Source organism: Choloepus didactylus, chromosome 17 (assembly GCF_015220235.1).
Source record: "Choloepus didactylus isolate mChoDid1 chromosome 17, mChoDid1.pri, whole genome shotgun sequence".
Lineage (NCBI taxonomy): Eukaryota > Metazoa > Chordata > Mammalia > Pilosa > Megalonychidae > Choloepus > Choloepus didactylus.
The window spans coordinates 74142590-74159303 of record NC_051323.1 but is presented as its reverse complement, the minus strand read 5'-3'; the positions used below and the strand labels follow the sequence as shown (position 1 = coordinate 74159303).

Genomic DNA, 16714 nt, shown 5'->3' with positions numbered 1-16714 from the left:
GTTTCCTAGGCTGCTCAAAGCAGATACCATGAAATGGATTGGCTTTAAACAAGGAGAATTTATTAGCTTACCGTTTGAGGCTGTGAGAATGTCCAAATCAAGGCATCATCAAGGCAATAGTTTCTTCCTGAAGACTAGCGGCTGGTGATCCTCGGCTCCTCTGCCACATGGCAAGGCACAGGGCAGCATCTGCTTGTGTCTTCCTTCTCTTCTGGATTTTGTTGCTTTCAGCTTCTTGCTTCCACGGATTTCTCTTTTTGTCTGAATTTCATTGTGTTATAAAGGACTCCAGTAAGAGGATTAAGATCCAATCAGTTGATGGGGTCACCCCTTAACTGAAGTAACCCCATCAATAGGTCCTACTTACAATGGGTTCATACCCACAGGAATGGGTTCACTTTAAAAACATGCTTTTCTGGAGTACATACGCTGTTAAACCATCACAATGCCTTTTTAATCATCAAATAATATTCTGTTGTATAGCTAGATCACATTTTATTTATATGTTCATCAATAGATAACCTTTCTAATTTTTGACTATTATGAATAACGGTGCTATGGACAATCATGTACAAGTTTTTGCATGGACTTATGTTTTCAACCCTCTTAGGCATTATACCTAGGAGTGGAATTTATGGGTCATATGTAAACCATATGTTTAACATTTTCAAGAACTAGAAAACTGTTTCCAAGGTTGGCTGCACCATTTTACCATCCCACCAGTAATGTAGGAGTGTTCCAATTTTCCACATCCTTGTCAACACATGTTATTGTCTGACATTTATATCTTAGCCATCTGTTTTAGTTTTACAGCTGCTAAAACAAATACCATGCAATGGGTTGGCTTAACAACAGGAATTTAATTTACTGGCTCATTGTTTCAGAGGCTTGAAGGCTTGCTTCCTCCCAGGTTTGATATCTTCCGGACATCTTTGGGGTTCCCTGGCTTTTCTGCCACAAGGCAATGCACATGGCAGCATCTTCTTTCTCTTCTGGGTTCCGTTGACTTCCAGCCTCTGGGTGCTCCCACGGCTTCCTCTCTCTGTGTCTGAATTTCGTTCTGCTCATAAAGGCCTCCAGTAATCCAGATCAAAGCCAACCTGATTCAGTGGGGTCACACCTTAATGGGGTCACATCTTCAAGAGATCCTATTTACAATGGTTCCCTACCTACCAGAAGGTCAGTCAAGACTAAGGTCATGTCCACACTGAGGTGCACAATTTAATCCACCATACCTTCTTAGTAGGTGTAAAGTGATAGCTCATTTGGTTTTTGATTTGCATTTCCCTTGTGCCTTATATGTTGAGTATCTTTTCATGTTTTGTTTGTTTGTTTGTTTTGCCATTTGAATATCTTCTTTGGGGAAATGTCTGTTTAGATCCCTTTTGATGGGGTTGTCTTTTTTATTTCTGAGTTGTAAGTGTCCTTTATATATTATGAATACAAGTTCCTTAAAGTTATGTGATTTGCAAATGCTTTGTCACATTCTGTGGGTTGTCTTTTCACTTTCTTGATGGTGTTCTTTGAAGCAAAGTTTTTAATTTTGATGAAATCCAATTGATAGATTTGAAATTTTGTCACTTGTGCTTTGATATTATATATAGGAGGGCTTTGTCTAAGCCAAGGCCTACAAAGACTTACTCCTCTTAATATGCTACTGGATCCAATTTGCTAGTATTTTCTTGAGAATTTTTGCATCTATATTCATAAGGATATTGATCTATAGCTTTCTTTTCTAATGTCATCTGGCTTTAGTATCAGAGTAATGCTGGCCGCATAGATTGGGTTAAGAAATGTTCCCTCTTATATTTTTTGAAAGAATTTGAGAAGGACCGGTGTTAATTTTTCTTTAAATATCAAACACTAGTAAGTCATCTGGTCCTGAACTTTCCTTTGTTGAGAGATTTTTGACTATTGATTCAATCTCTTTACTTGTCCTTGAATCAAATTCTGGTCTGTTCAAATTTTTATTTCTTCTTGAGTCAGTTTTGATAGTGTGTGTGTTTCTAGGAATTTGTCCATTTTGCCTGGATTATCTAGTTTTTTGGTGTAAAATTGTTCATAGTATTCTCTTACAATCCTTTATTGTTTCTGTAAGGTCTGTAGTAATGTTCTCACTTTCATTTCTGATTTTAATAATTTTAATAATTTGAGTCACTTCTCTTTTATTCTTGGTCAGTCTAGCTAAAGGTTTGTTAATCTTGTTCTTTTCAAAGATCCAACTTCTGGTTTCATTGATTCTATATTTTTTCTATTCTATGTATTGCTTATCTTTGCACTAATCTTGATTATTTCCTTCCTTCTGTTAGCTTTGGGTTTAGCTTGCTTTTCTTTTTCTTGTTCCTTAAGGTGTAAAGTTTTGTTATTGATTTGAGATCTTTCTTCCTGTTTTGTGTAGGCCTTTATATCTATTTATTTCCCTCTGAGTACCATTTTTGCTACATTGCAAAAGTTTTGGTATGTTGTATTTTCATTGTCATTTGTCTCAAATTACTTTCTAATGTCTCTTGTAATTTATTCTGTGACCCACTGGTTGTTTAAATGAGTGGTGTTTAATTTCCACATATTTTTCAATTTTCCGGTGTTATTGATTTCTGGCTTCATTCCATTGTGGTCAGAGAAGAGCAGTCTTTTAAATTTTATTCAGACTTATTTTATGGTCTACCATGTGGTCTATCCTGGAGAATACTCCATTTCCACTTGAGAAAAATGTGTATTCTACTGCTGTTAGGTGGAGTGTTCTATGTATTCTATTAAGTCTACTTGTGTTCACACTGTTGTTCAAAACCTGTATTTCCTTATTATCTTCTTTACAGTTTTCTCTTCTTAATTGAAAGTGGAGTACTGGAATTTCCAACTATTGTTAGAGAACTACCTAATCTCCCTTCAATTCTTTCCAATTTTGCTTCATATATTTTGGGACTGTGTTGTTGCATTTATGTTTATAATTGTTATATCTTCTTATTGGATTGACTGTTTTGTCAAATATAATGTTCTTTGCTTCTTAACAATTTTTATCTTAATGTCTATTTTCTGATATTAATATAGCTACCACATCTTTTTATTATTATTTGCACAGAATATCTTTTTCTATCCTTTCACTTTCAACCTATTTGTGTCTTTCCATCTAAAGTAAGTCTCTTGTAGACATTAAATCATTGGATCATTTTAAAAAATCAATTCTGCCAATCTCTGTCATTTACATTTAATCCATTTACATTTCAAGTAATTACTGATAAGGACTTACTCCCACCATTTTGCAATTTGTTTCCAACATGTCTTTTACCATTTTTTTCCTCAATTCCTTCATTACTGCCTTCTTTTGCAATTAATTGATTACTTTTTAGTGTACCATTTTGATTCCCTTCTCATTTGTTTTTCTGTACATTTCTTTCCTTCCTTCCTACTTTCCTTCCTTCCTTTCTTCCTTCCTTCCTCCCTCCCTCCCCCTTCCTTCCTTCCTTCCTTCCTTCCTTCCTTCCTTCCTTCCTTCCTTTCTTCTTTCTTTGTTTTTTCCTTGTAGTAGTCACACTGGGTATGATTATCAACATCTTATCTTTACAATAATCAAGTGTGAATTAATACCAACTGAGTTTTAATAGCATACAGAAACCTTGCTCCTTTACGGCTCTGTCCTCCCTCTGCTTTAGGTTGCTATTATCACAAATTGCACCTTTATACATTGTGTACTTATTAATATAGATTCATAAAGATTTTTATGCATGTCTTTTAAATCATATAGGAAAAAGAGGAGCTACAGATCAAAAATGCAGTACTGCTGGCTTTTCTATATCCCTCTATACCCACCTTTACCATTGTTCTTTATTTCTTCCCTTTAATTGGTTATTTTGATTGGTGACACATTGTTCTCATACCTTCTGCAGGGACCCAGGGCCCAGGCCCCACCCCTCCATAGTGAAAGTGTGTTATTTCATGTAGCTGCCTACTTGACCAGGACAGATATTAAAGGACATCAGACCTCCCCAGGGGAGGAAGGAATATACAAATGGTGTTCTGAACAAAGCATTGAAATCCCCTCCCCTGATCACTGTTGATAACAAATCTCCACAACCCTGTGTCACAAGCCCCTGCCGAAATTCTGTTTTCACATGCTATCGAACATCTTTGTCCTTATAAATTACTCCCTGCCCCCCTCCCCCTGCTTTTTGTGGAGTGTTAACTTCCATCTTTCCTGGCTGACCACAACCATGGAACCATCTACTGTTCATAAGTTGTGCTGGTTTGAATCTATTATGTACCCCAGGAAAGCCATGTTCTTTTAATCCAATCCTGTGGAGCAGACCTGTTCTGGGTGGGATCTTTTGATTAGATTGCTTACATGGAGATGTGATCCCACCCATTCAAAGTGGGACTTAGTTGTCTTTACTGGCATCCTCTATGAGAGGAAAAAAGGCACAGACATATTGAAGTGAGCTCAGAGATGCTCAGAGAGAAAATGCCCAGAGACATTCTGGAGAGACAGTCCTTGAAACCAGAACCAGGAGAGAAGCTAAGACATGAAATCCAGAGTTTGCCCCAGAGAAGTTAAGACAAGACCCTCAGATGCTTAGAGAGAAATTCCCTGGGAGAAATGAGCAAGGACACACAGGAGCTGAGAGAGAGAGGCTAAGACAGAAGCCCAGAGACATTTTGCAGACAGCAATGGAAATCATGAGTAACCCTGTGGAGGTCCAACAGACTCCAGCCATGTGCCTTCGCATGTGACAGAGGAACCCCAGATGCCATCAACCTTTCTTCAGAGAAGGTATTGTCCTATTGATGCCTTAATTGGGACATTTTCATGGCCTTAGAACTATAAATTCATGAACTAACAAACCCCCATTGTGAAAGCCAGTCCATTTTTGGTATTTTGCATTTTGGCAGCTTTAGCAAACCGGAACATAAGTCCTGATTAAACTTATGTCTATATCTGTGCCTGGCATGTTCATCATTGGAACACCTTCCCACGATTTTTTTTCAACATGGATTCCTTTAGTTTCTTGAATATATTTGAATAGCTGCTTAACTGTTTGTCTATCAAGTCCAATATTTGTGCTTCCTCAGTGACAGCCTATTGCCTGCTTTTTAGCATGTGTACTTTCCCATTTGTTTGTCTTGCTAGTTTTTGTTGAAAACTGGACATTGAAAATGACATAACTTGGCAACTCTGGAAATCATATTTCCCTCTCCCTCAGGGTTTGTTGTTGATAATTTTTGTTGTTGCTTTTTGTTTGCTTAGCAACTCCTCTGGACTCATTTTGTAAAGTCTGCATTCTTTGTTGTTTGTAGCCATTGAAGGCCCTACTCTGTTAGCTTCTTGGTCCACTAATGATTTTATAGAGATTTCCTTACATGCCCAGAACCGAGATGTCCCTCTGTCTTTACTGAGAGGCTCTGTGTGCATATTGGGGCAAGCCTTCAATGATTCTGCCTTAGCCTTCACTTCCTGCTTGCTCAGAGGCTCAGAACAAGCCAGAGGTGAGAAATCAGAACCTTCTGAAGTCTTTCCTGGGCTAGCACGCAGTTGTGTACATGGGCATGTCCTTCTAGACTCTGGTCAATTCAAAGCTCCCCTGTGGACATCTCGTTCCTCAGCCTTTTCCTTTTAAGATTTTGTGTCAGCCTCATATTAGCTCCAACTGGTGTCTTCACCTGAGGCAGTTTTGATGTTAAACAACGGTTGCTGATTCTTTTCAACAGACACCTTGGGGCTAGGGCTGTTTGCACAGAGCAAGCTCAGGAGTCAGGACAATGAAAGTCCTGAGAAGGGAGCTTTCCCAGGAAGCTGCAAACAGTTCAATGAGTGACAGTTCTCTGAGGATAGGGCTTTTTGGGGTGCTCCAACCCCCTTCTGCCTTCCAGTGGCTTGCTAGGCTGTTTCCACACCTCCCTTGGCTTCAGGGCTATTGGTTTTCAAGGCTATATATTTATTTTTTTCTCTAACAAACACACACACTTATATACTGTTTAATGGTCTGAAGAGAAATTCTCAGGTGGGGTGATTCTGAGATAAAGCTGCTCAGCCCTTAAATGTTGTATATAGATTACCTAAGTCAGACTAATGATTGATATAGATTACTTACATCATTTGGCACATCAGAATCCCCCAGAGGGCTGGCGAAAATGCAGGTTGCTTGGCCTCACCCTGAGAATTCCTGTTTCAGCAGGTCTGGGTGGGACCTGATAATATGGATTTCTAGCAAGTTTGGGGAGTGGGTTGGTGTGCAGGGTTTGGACTCTGTGTTGAGAACCTCTGATGGATTTCTGTCCTCAGCAAACATAGGACAGATTTTTCCTTCAACTTGTAATGCTTAGTGAATGCATAGTACCATACTAAAAACGTGGTTCCCTTTTCTCTTGATAATTTTTACTCTAAAGTAGAATTTTGGCCCAATTCCTTGCCATGCTGAAAAGCATAATAAAGCTTTTAAAGATTACTTAGTATTACACAGCAAAGTGATAAAGGCTACTGAAAGTTGGATCCTCACTCAGTGTTTAATGGGCTAAATAAATGAAATATTGAAATTGGACTGAGGTCTATTTTTAAATGTGTGGGAATTTAAGTTTGCTTCTTTGTTTAAATCCAATGGTTTAAAAATTCTTGGTTTGCTTATGGCTAGCATGGCCATGACATGTATTGTCTGAACAGAAACACTTTTAGGAGTGAAAAGGGACCCTATTAATAATTTTGCTGGAAAATAGGTGTAAACTGGGGCTGTCCCAGGCAAACCAGAATATATTGGTCACCCTATGTATAGAACACAAAATATAAATATATGTAAACATAATGCAATATAAATATAAAAATGGAAAATATAAAAATATTTTGCATTTACAGAACTTTGATTTTCTTGTCTTTAAATTTTATACTAGTCAAGGTTCTGTCAATACTGCCTTCCATTTATCTGGAGATAGTAAAAGGTAAGTGTGTTGGTAATAAATTACTCTTCAAAAGAAATAAAATATAAAAGCAGAAAATAAAATCTTAAAGTAGTTTTATATGTGTTCATTTTTACTTTGGATTTTTGTCTGCATTTGTTTTTTGGTAACAGGGGGAGGCTCAGACCCAATTCTAAATGAGATCAGAGAGTTCTTGTTTAATTTCCATTTCTAGCAGATTAATATCTTTTCTTCCAAAAGCACATTATAAATGGTAAATTGCTTTTATACCTGAGGGATATGAACTCTAAGAAGTTTCTAGTTTATTGGGTTAAAACAGTTTTCATTTAAGAATTTTTAAGATTTTTTCCTGATAAAATTTAGAGTCAAAGTGAAATGTTTGTATTGTCCAGTATTTACACCTTGCTCAAGCAGATGTTATTTATAATCATATTGAAGTGAAAGATTTCTCCCCAAACTTCTGACTACTCAATCGTGTTTCTACGGAAACACAGACTTTCGGGGGAGAAGAGTAAGGAACTGATACTTGCCCCACCGCCCGGCCCCCGCGGAGCAGGACCCGGGGCCCGCGGCCAGGTCCCTCGGCTCGCCCCGGGCCTCCGGCCGGTCCCCCTGGGGAGGAGGACCCGGCTCCGCCCCAAGGCTCCGCCCCTACGCCGCGCCGGGCTTCGGGAGAGGAGGACCCGGCTCCGCCCCCGGCCCCCGGCCCCGCCCCTGGCTTGGGCCCCCAGGGAGCAGGCTCCGCCCCGGCCCGGGGCTGGTGGGGCACGCGCATGCGCAGCGGGGTCGGGCGGGGCCGAGGTCCCTGGAGCGGCGGCCGGCGGGCGGGTCAGGGCGGCGGCGGCGGCGGCGGCGGCGCGGGCTGAGGTTCGGGCTCGGGCTTGGGCTCGGGCTCGGGCTCGGGCTCGGGCTGCGGGCGGCGGGCGGCGGGCGGAGGACCGCGGGACCCGGGGCCGGGGCCGTAGCCCGCGGCTCCTCCACCAGGCGGCGGCGCTGCTGCTGCGGGCGCGCGGGGACGGAGGACACAGGACGCGGGACGGAGGACGCGGGACGCAGGGCGGTGGGCGCCGCGGCCGGGCGCTCCAGGTAGGCGGGCCGGGCTGGGCGGGCTGGGGGGCCGGGGGTGGCCTGCGGGGCCGAGGGGCGCGCTCGGACTGCCGGACCTGCGGGGCCGGAGGCGGGCGGCGCGCGTGGTTGCCATGGCAATCGCAGAGCTAGCGGTGCACCTGCGGGCGCGTCTCCTGGGGACGCGCGGGCCGGGCCCGGGCGGGAGGCGGACGCGGCGCCGCCCAGGCCCGGCGCCCGCGAGGCCCGGAGCCCCCGAGGCCCGGCGCGGCTCCAGGATCGGGCCCAGCGGCCCCCGGAGCCAGGCCCTGCCGGCGTTTCGGTGTAAACACAACCGGGTGGAAGGAACGCGCATCTCGGGGTGGGAGGCCTCTCCCCGCTGCCTGCCGGCCCCCGCCCGCGCCGGCCCTTTTCTCCTCTTTGTCTTTTACATTTCACATCTCTGTGGCTTTGCTCGTGCATTAATGGAGGCCTGAGAAATTCGCAGGGATCCGTGGCTGGGTCTTGAAAAACCAGTCATGAGTGTGTAGGCCGTGGAGGACCGAAATACGCCAACTGTCAAGGTACATCAGGGCCTGTGGGCGCGGGGAGCGGGACGGCGGCGCTCCCCTCCCCCGTGTCGCCTGCCCTCTGACATTACATAATGTCCTCCTGCCCCGGGTTATCCGTAATCACAGATCTTGGAATTATTTCCCTGGGTGGGAAAGTTGGGGCAGTGGTGAAGCTCATCTTGTCTTTTGCTTGTTACTGGGTGCATGTTGTGTTGGGGGGCTGCCTAAGAGAATTTGATTTGTCACCTGCTCCTTAGGGCATGGAGACTAAGGGAATGGGATGTGGCGGTGGAATTCTGCCTGGTTCAACCCACTGGCAGTGGACGGTGTGGACGGCGGTGGAGCCTGGCGTTGGGGAAAGGTCCAGGCTGACCCGGGTGTGAATCCTGGCCCTGCCACCGCGACTCTGGTTTTGTCATCTCTGAAAGACAATGACAGAACCTGCTGTGCCGAGTTTGTCTTAGAGTCTAGCCAACATTGCCAGTGGTACGTGCACGTAGAGTAACCACAGGTTGTCTTGAGTTCTTCTTTGGTGAAAACTGGATTTCTTTAACAGTAATTTGCCTCGGGGCCCAGGCCAGGGCCTCTGTTTTGGGGGTTCTTGGCTGAACTGTTCACTCCTGGAAGATTCACTTCATTGGTTTCTTTGGGGAAAGCCTGGTGGTTCTGTCCAAGGGGCGAGGGGTGCGATGCACCTGAATGGAGACCCACAGGCTCTGTGGCATCCTGTAGACACGCTCCCAGGTATTTACGTGGCCTCTGTAGCAAGAAGCCAAAATTGCTGGGCAGGCTTGGCCTGAAGACAGGACTTAAAGGAATGGATGCCGCTGAATTCAGAATGGGAAGGAGGGCTGTGTTTCTCCAGTGCCCAGCTGCAAAATGAGTGGTACTTACCTGCCTGAATTTTATTTGACGTGTTCTGGAGCAGAGTGCTACCTGCTCAGGTGCACGAGATGTGAAGCTGAGTGCAGGTGCCGTAGTTCATGCCACTGTTTCAGAAACTGAGTATTAGGGTGTTTTCTTTTTTGATCTCTTTAAGGAAAGGATGAAATAAAATAGTATACCTGAGAACTTTTTGTCAAGTGTAAAACTCCAGCATATAGAATCACATAAACCTCCTGCCACGGAATCCCTCAATCTGAACATATAAGACACCCCACCAACCCTTGTGACAGACAGAACCCTTGGCCCTGCCAGTCCCCTGAGCCGGATCCCACTTGGGGTCCTTGTCCAGCCAGCATCTCTGAGAAAGCCCCACGGGAAGAGAATGAAAGCCCTGGGGAACCAAGGCACCCCTAACCCCCACCCTGAGGCTCACCATCTCAAGAAATCAGTGAGGCGGAGTGGAGGGTGAGGGTTAGGACCCAGCCTGTTTAATTCTCATTTGCTATGAAAGACTCTTTAATTTACATATGCAGGAAAGTTCCCGTAGCCTGGTCAGCTGCTCCTGGCTTCAGGATGCTTTGGCTTTCACCGAAGGAAAAAATAGCGCAAACCTGCGGTAAAGACTGCTGGATTGTGTTGTTGCTGCTTTAGTGAACTTGATTAACGAGCTGGCCTTGAGGGAGCCTTCAAAGCAGTTTATTTCCGTGTCCTGGAACAGACGCTCTGCAAGGAGAGCGAGTTCTGGGAAGAGCTGGGCAGGAGGGCTGTTTCATTTAGTCTTTCTGTGCTTTCAGGGAACATGCCATGGTGAACCAATCCCAGGAGCTTACCTGTATTTCAATACATTGGCATACCTTGCTGTCTTCAAAAAATTTTTTTTTTATTTTGATATGATTACGGATTCACTGAAAAGTGGCAACAATTATTTAAAAAATTCCCAGATTCCCTAAACCTTGGCATTTTACTCCATTTGCTTTATCCTTGTCTCGTATTCATGCATCTATGTGTGTGTGATTACTTTTTTCTCAGTCGTTTAAAAGTTAAGTTGTAGACCTGAGGCTCCTTGACCGCCCCGTTCTTCACCCTGTATTTCGTAAAAACAAGGGTGTTTTCTTACAGAATCACAGAGCACCATTAACATCAGGAAATTAGCATGGTACGATGCTATTTTCTAATCTACAAGTCTTATTCAGATTTTGCCAGTTGCCCCAATAACGTCCTTTATGGCAAAAGAAAATTGTGTGTTGCATTAAGGTGTCCTGCCTCTTTACTCTTGCTCATTCTGGAGTAATTCCTGAGCCTTTCTTTGTATTTCATGCTCAGGCATTTGTGAAGACTACTGCCTGTTATTTTGAAGACTAGCCCTTGATTTTGGGTCCTCCTGATTAGCTGGAGCATTTGGCTGTGCATTTGGCAGGAGCACCCAGAGGCAACTGCAGTGGACACACTGGCCATCGGGCAGTCAGTCCCTTTGCTGTCCATCAGTCCCTTTGCTGGCCGTGTTTGCTGAGCAGCTGATCAAGGGGATGCTTGCTTGGTTTTCTCACTGAAAAATTAACATTTTCCCTTTGGAATTGACGTACCTTGTAGGAAGTTACCTTGAGATCAGGTAAATATGCTTTTCCTCTTCATACTTTCACCTACCAGTTTTAGAATTCACGGGTGCCTCCTACCTGAGTCAGTTATTATGATTGTTGCCAAATGGTGATTTTCTAATTCCTTATTTCCTTTTACACATATTAGTTGGAATTGTACTGAAAGGAAGAACTTATCTTTCCTCTTGTTTACATATTTTTAAATTTATATCTTGGGGCTTAGGAATTCTTGCTTTCTTCACTAGATTAGAGCCCATTGCTCTCATTATTCGTTTTCTTGCTCGCATTGTCCCAGTTTGGCCCGTGAGTGCCTCTTCGAGCTGGCTCCTTTGCCCTTTGGAGTGTCCCCCTGGTTCTCTGAACACTGCTTTACTTTCTGGTATAAGATGTTCAAGACTCAGCTTGTACTTTCTTGGCCCCCACCCTGTACCGGTCATTTCTCTAAAGAATCCCCTGGCCCCTTTCTGTGGCGGATGGTATTTAAAACCCGAGATCTGGGCCCCGTCTCCTTATGCACCCTGGGCAAGGCCCTGCGAGGAGGCGAGCCGTGAGGGCGACAGGGATGTGCAGGTGAGGAGCTCGTTGGTGAGAGGCCAAGCCTGGACCCAAAGCCAGGGTCATTCCCGAAAGACATCGCTTCCTTTACATACCAGTATAGGGATGGAAATTAATTACTCTGAGCCCCCAATAGCAATAGTTTTACTTTCAGCATTTTGCTTTATGAATAAGGAGCTTTTCCTCAATCCTGTTCGTCAGGTGTATACACCTTGCAAAACCATTCATTTTTTTCCTGGAACCACTGTGGACTCTGGAGCGGGACTCCCTGGGGGTCTCTGTCTGCCTTACTGTGTGGCTTGGGAAGTAGCTTAGGCCTTCTGTGCCTCGGTTTTCTCCTCTGGAGAACTGAGCTGCTGGTTGTGGCAACTCTGTGGGCTTGTGGGGGTTAAATACGTTACTGTCTCTCCTGTGCCAGGCCAGATGATGAGCTCACACGTGGAGCATGGGTCGGCGTGGAACTTGGTTTAGGTCAGTCTTTTCTCTGTGGGTTTAATCTCTGAACCCTCCTTGTTTTCAGTCTGGCTGGGGGGTGGGTGTCGTGGCTCCCTGTGCCCGTCTCCGTGCCCCCTGCACACACCTCCTTATGACAGCCTCCCGGTCCACGCCACCACCCAGCCCACGTGGCCCTGGAGCTGGCCGTGGCCCCTCCCTGGGGGCCTCTCACCATGGGTTCAGCTGGTGAAGGCCCCGGAAGCAGAGAGGCAGCTGTATCCACGGGGGTGGGGATGGCGATGGGCGGCCGTGCTATGGTGATAAAGACGAGGAATAGGGCTGGGGAGACCGGGGCATCCCTGTCTCCCACGGGGAGCAGAGGTCATCAGGTGTGGCTGTGACCTGATGTTTGGGTCCAGCAAAATAGGCAGCTACCTCAACGGTGTAGTTTGTGAGGTCAGAATAGCCCACTGTTCCCACATTTTCCCTGGAACTGGCCAGTGGAGGTATTCTTAGATTTTCTTGGCTTTACAAGGCCTTTAAAGTTCACTTTATCTGTGAAAGTGGTGTTTAGGACTGAGCTCTCTCCATGCTGGGGCGAATGGCTGAGGAAGGAGACCGGTGGGAGAAGGGTGGGCCCAGGACGGGGCGTTTCGGACTGTGGTGGGTCATGAGCTCGATGCTGTGAGCTGTAAAGGAGAAGAAAGGAAGATGGTGGAAGCCGTGCAGGCGCATCCTGGGGTGCGGTCACCCTTGCATTCCTTGTGCAGGAATTGGTTGTTTACAGATGGCTCGCGGGTGTCTCTCCAGTGTGGACGTCCCTGGCTGTGGGTTGTGGTTGCGTGTGTCACTCCCTGGGGTTGAGCACAGGTTCTTAACCCCCGAGGAGGAGGCCCAGGCGGAGGTGTAGACACACCGGCCTTTCCCTGGCAGAGGACCGGGGCTTTCGTGGAACCCTGGGCGCGTGCGGCCCCGCAGGTGGAGACCGGAGGGGGGCCTTTGGTGGTGATCCTGAGGGAGTGGCGGGGTGGCTGTCACCAGAGCATATGCCCGTGGAGACGGCAGCAGACATGTTCTGAACTCCTGATCTTGTGCTGATGGATTTATCGTCTTGGTGGCTGACCTGGGCCAGGCCCTTGGGGTGACGGGGTGTCCTTAGCAGGCCTGGTCCTGAGACGGGAGTGTGTTGGTTTGTGAGGGAGCTGAAACTGAACTCCCTCTGAGAACTTCTCTGCTTATGGGGGTTCAACATCTGTCTGCCTGCAGAGAGAGGGGCGAGCTCCTCCTTGCTGGAGCCCGTTGCTTCCTGAGACGCCCCAAGAATTCTTCATGGCTCAGTGGTAGCCGGACGACTCCGAGGTCACCTTGGCTGGCCGTGGGCTCTTTCGGGGCAGTGGTCAGTTTTGGAGGCAAGTTGGAGCATGGGAAGGAAAGGTGCTGGGCACGCACCTGGCTCAGCCTCCTCCCCTGTAGAGTGGGGCCGGGCCAGGCACACAGGGTTTTTGTGAGGACTGAGCAGTGTGGGTGGGGAGCTCTGAGAACCCCCACGTGCTAGACCAGTCCCACTGGAGCCCTTTCTGAGGGCTGCGTGTCCCCTCCTCAGCTTTGCAGTCTTCCTGGCATCTCCATCTATCCCCACAGTGGCCCTATTTTTAAAATGTAGTCAGAGGCCTAGAGGATACTCCATTTCTGACTCCTGCTTGGGGCCTTGGAGGGGAGATGTCTCAGAAGAGGGAGGTGTGGAGGGCAGGGGGCTGCCAACAAAGGTCAGAGAAGGAGCTGGGCACAGAAGGGCAGCGGGAGGGGCCCGTGCACCATAAACTTTTGACCAGGTTGGTGCTGACCCAGCTACATTTTCTACTGACACTTGTTTTTTTAAAAACTTTTGATGGTAGGATGGAATGTTCATTATTTTCATGATTGTTGCTCATTAACTTTGATTGTATTCTGCATATACAAATGTAGATAAAATGGTCACATAATTGGGTGGTTGTCAGATGTCCAATAAAAGGGGATGATTGTCGGAAACCACTTAGGATGGGGCCAGGTATCAGGAAACATTGGGACTCTCCAGAATCTCGCAGATGTTGTTCCTCCTCTGGGGGAAGAGATTGGCGGTGGATGGTTTCCCCCTTAGGTGGAAACCAAAGTCTGTTGGTTTCATGTGGGTTTGCCCCAGCTTGCCGGGGACTTACATCTGATTCTCACTCTCCTGCTTCCTCTTCCATCCAGGGGGTGCCCCCTTCGCCCCCTTCCTCGAGCCCCTCTCTGATGGCGGGACGGGGTGACGATGGTGCCTGAGGACCACCATGGTTCCCGGTTTAGTCGGGATTGGGGTGACATACATGCATCCCCACAGTCTGTTTGGGGAAGTGCTGCTTCAGGCTGTGGCCATGACGGTGAAACTCCTGCTTCTGTATTCTCTGACTTTCTCTCCCTCTGCAGTGATTCAGGGGGAGTTTTCTAGAGGAGAGAGAACGCCCTAGTGTCAACCCTGGAGTGCCCAGGGAACGTCTGTGGAGGGTGAAGCTGCCCGCGTTGTGCAGATGAAACCCTCCCGGCCCAGGGGAGCACCTGCTGCCTTTCCCGGCTCGCCCACCCCGTCCCCACTTGCCATCCCTCCTTCTGAGGCCCTAACACAGCTCCCCGGGGCAACTAAGGAGGCATTTTGAACTCCAAGTCCTGTCACTTTCCGATGGTCTGGTGGAGACGTCTTCACTCCCGTGGGCGTCCTGGCTGTCGTGCACAGTTGTCTTCCTGTCGGGCCTGGACTCCTCCTCGTTTCCGGCCACTGCGTGTCCTCCTCTGGCGTCTCCATCTAAGCCTGCAGCCTGGTTTTATCCTAATTCTGATCTTAATTTTATTTCCCATTTACCATTCCTGACCTGTTGGGAAAAGAAGACGTGAATTTAAAGCTATCAGTTAAAACATAAACTGGTTAAAAAGTTAAAAAGAAAGTGCTTCAAATGAGTTCGACTGGGAGTGCCGTCCCTGCACGCCGAGTCCTTGAGAAGTTATAAATGTGTTTCGGGGGTGCTGCCCGGGCTAAGAGCTTTTGAGTCTGCCTTCGTTCATTGTCTTTGTCCTCGAAGCCCGGCAGGTGCCACCTGGGCACTGCCCCCTCGAGAGTGCGTGTAGCCAGCCCTCACCCAGCCACTGCCCAGGACGAGTGTCTCCTGAACCTCGCCTTTGAAATTTGTGGGGTTTTGAATGACTTCACTGGAGGGAGGAGGATCCTTGCATTTTGAGAGTCATCTTTAATTATTTAACATTTTTTAAAATCAGCTGGATAATCTTCACCAAGGTAGGTGTTGCTTTCTCTGGGCACAGAGAGAAGAAGAGCCGGCGGAGGGACAGTGCAGTAGCCAGGAGCCCTGTCCGGGGCCCATCGGCTGGCTCCAAGGGGAAGGAGCTTCGCCGCTTGCAGAGCTGTTGGGAACCACGGACTCCTACCAGCTTGGCTGTGAAGAAGCATCTCGACCTCATAGTGACTCTGACTTGGTTTCTAATCTGGGGCAGCACCGGCCTTTCGTGTTAGGGATTGACTGTCCTCAGGGCCCTGGGCCCCCTTCCTGGGGCAGGTCCTCGTCACAGTGTCCTCTGCAGAGGGGCTAAAGCTGTGGTCGTCGTGACGCAGGCGAGCAGGGGTAGGTGGGGCAGGGTCACCTTCTCTTTCTCCTTTCTGGCAGCTTCAGGGCTGCAGTTGCTCTGTCATTCCTTGGAACTGGGTGTCACAGGATTACACAAGGTTGGCTGTTTTGTAAACTGTGAAGGGTTGTACCAGTGTCTGCTGTGTAACCAGCAGGCAGTGGCTTCGACTGGGAACCTGATTTAATGCACTGGGTGCAATGCATAAAAATGGGGGCTGTTTTTACCTCATAACCTAGATTTGCCTGAGGTACTTGTGGGTCTGCACTAAATATGCAAGCCCAGCTACTAAACGTTTGGGGCAGTAAACAAGAATGTGGTATGTTAAAGCTCTTTGAGCTTGCTACTCAGTTGGTCCTGGGAATAGGATTGGTGAGCTTTTTTTTTTTTTTTTAGGAATATAAATGTTGGTTATGTTAGGGAGAAATGAATCTTATTATGATTAATAGGGTCTTATGAGAGTAGAGCCGAGGGTGAATTTCAAAGTGTGTTAAAAGCCTCTCTCTAGGGAAATGAGACTGTTAGTGAGCTTAAATACAAAGCAGCATCCTTCCTTATCCCCAGTTCCCAGCAATACTAGATGCCAGCCTTCTCTGCCACTGGATTATCAGTGGGGGACGGGAAAATTACTAGGGTTGGAGCTGGCTGCATAGAACAGAGAAAACTTTAAGGAAGAAAGCTTACTCAAGGTAGATGTTGATTTTCCTCCCATCCTGAGTCTGGAGGTCGGCCGTCCGTGCTTGGAACCGGCCATCCCTGGCACACGGCCTGGTGGCCAGGACGGTGGCTGCCCTTTTAAGGATAGACGTGCCGGCCGTCACCCAAGGGGAAGGAAAGCCTCTGGAGGAGTTGGGGGCCTTCCCCGGTGTCAGTGGGCACAGCAGTTGTTGGTCCTGCCTCTGGGCCAGCTGCCCTGGGCACCTGCCCGCCACCCCACCCAGGGCACGCGTGCACACCCCGCACGTGTGCGCACCCCGCACGTGTGCTTGTTCACCACTTGTGCACACACTCACACCGGGCAGTTGAGCTTCCTGACAGACCGGAATCTCTGGGGCTCTGGGTCCGGGCCTGCATGGTTTC

General features: G+C 47.4%; 1 protein-coding gene across 11 annotated transcripts in view; it reads left to right on the top strand.

Annotated features, from left to right (window-relative positions):
• Positions 1-7774: 7774 nt before the first annotated feature.
• Positions 7775-16714, top strand: part of INPP4A (inositol polyphosphate-4-phosphatase type I A) — a 154250-nt gene continuing 145310 nt past the window's right edge. For 7 of the 11 annotated variants that reach the window (XM_037807827.1, XM_037807823.1, XM_037807829.1 and 4 more), the window contains exon 1: positions 7775-7986. The gene's annotated coding sequence lies outside the window, so the exon portion shown is untranslated. Of the gene's footprint in view, positions 7987-8090; positions 8529-8970; positions 9003-16714 lie in introns of those variants that run through there. The other 4 variants (XM_037807830.1, XM_037807828.1, XM_037807821.1 and 1 more) reach the window with 3 other exon arrangements.